General features: G+C 25.8%; 1 protein-coding gene across 1 annotated transcript in view; it reads right to left on the reverse strand.

Annotated features, from left to right (window-relative positions):
- LOC105622252 (dual 3',5'-cyclic-AMP and -GMP phosphodiesterase 11) overlaps nt 1-2,083 on the reverse strand; it is a 94,005-nt gene that overhangs the window by 63,059 nt on the left and 28,863 nt on the right. The window lies entirely within an intron of this gene.

Here is a 2,083-nt window from a genome sequence, read left to right on the forward strand (position 1 = left end):
TTTCTTACTTTTAATTTTAATTTACTACTTCTTCCTACTCTCCTCCTCTCCTCCTCCCTCCCCCCCTCCCCCTCCTCTCTCTCTCTCTCTCTCTCTCTGTAATGAATTAACCTTTACCATTTTTATTCGTAGACTGTATTTAATAATAAATCGATATTTTAAATAAATAGATAAAATAAAATTTTATTATATTATGTATAAAATATTAATATATCTGTCACTTTAAATGACGAACATAAATTTTTTTCTTTTTGTATTCAATTGATTAACTTCGGTCAAAAACTATTCTTAATAATTTTGTAATATATTCTAAAATTCCGATTAATTCTACATTACTTATACGTGTGCAGTGACCAAAATACCTATAGAAACTAAATTTTATATAACAAGTATATATTTTATATAACAAGTGTAGGGCTCAAAAAAAGGGCAAAGTAATATACAGCCAGTAATGTAGAACTTTAATTTAAATTAAATCATAAAATTCATATAACAATTACAATTGACAAAAACTCCGCTAGAGTCATTTTCAATGTTGCCGTAATATTTAAACATCGTTATAAATCAAAAATATACATGGTATTGCAAAACTCATTATAATTCTAAATCCCGTATTCTTCATTTCATGTAATACGTCGCGAGTCGGTCATTAATATCGGAAATCAAAGTAGTCAGCAAACAATATTCTAAAAAAATGACCGTGAACAAATTAATATTTAATACAAATTAGTAATATAATGTACCTTGTCAGTAATATCGGTAAATGTGTTGAGAGTCCATTAATAAAAAGAGAGAAAAAACACAGGTAAATGATAATCCATATCATAGTACAATATTTTACATTGGTTTTTTAATTGAAGCAAATTTGCAAGAATAACGAACATCTGATTTTCACGAATAACGAATGTCGAGAAGAGACACTCATCGGAAAAACGGCAAAAAAGGGGGGAAAAAGAAAGAAAGATATTAGGAGGGAGAACGAGAATGTTAGAATACAATTCAGGCAAAAACTCTGTGTCGTTTTATTCCATGTCTGTTTATTCTATGTTGCTGTTTTTTAATATATACCATTTTAGATATTAACCTTTTAATGTATTATTGAAGATTTTATATCTAATATGTCCACTTTATCCCATTTAAAGTTGTGTTTCTTCTCCATACGGTGGTTAGAGGTCACTAAGTTTTATATTGTATAAAATAATAAGATTACTTATGTTCATTGTTGATTGCTCATACCGTTATTTTGGATTTGAAAATTTAGAAATTTTTATCTCGGATTAAGATGAAAAATTCCTAGAATATCATTATAAAAAATATTCAAACTATTTATAGTAAAATATCGCTTTTTCAAAAAATATTAATTTTTGATTTGTAATAAAAAACGTAATGGAAAGAATCTAAAAATTCTAAAAATGTATTTTAAAACGTCCTGAATGAGTACCTAAATTCCCATTTTAATATATATATTAATTTATTAGAAAATATACTTTTTTAAGCTTGATCCTACAAATTGATTGCATGCAGCACCATTAACTTACATCGCATTTATCTATAGATCGATTACAAATATTGTATTATTTCCTACAACTTGATTGCCTACATGTATTTTTGCTGACATGTATTTTTTACCTATATGTACTATTGTCTACTAACGCCTACAGCTCGATTGTTTACATATATTATTGCAAAAAAATATGAGTTAGAGGCAATAATACTTATAGGCAATCGATCTGTAGGCAAATGGGATATAAGCAAACGGTGCTGTAGACAATCAATTTGTAAGCAAACGGAGTCTTCCTCAAAGTGATATTAACAAAATTTTACATATAATGCCATACTAAATAAACATTCTCTTTTTCAATATAAATCAATTTTTAATAATAACGGAGATGTAATGTGTGAATTTATATATTAAAAAAATCAAAATTATAATTAAATTATATTACCTTTTTATACAGATTTTCAAAAAACTTACAAAATAATTAAAAAATTATTTACTTAGTTCAAATTTTATTGCTTGAATTTATATTTATTAGTTTGACATCATAATGATAAAAATAGATATGTTTATATATATAGATAT

Source organism: Atta cephalotes (assembly GCF_000143395.1).
Source record: "Atta cephalotes unplaced genomic scaffold scaffold00042, whole genome shotgun sequence".
NCBI classification, from domain to species: domain Eukaryota; kingdom Metazoa; phylum Arthropoda; class Insecta; order Hymenoptera; family Formicidae; genus Atta; species Atta cephalotes.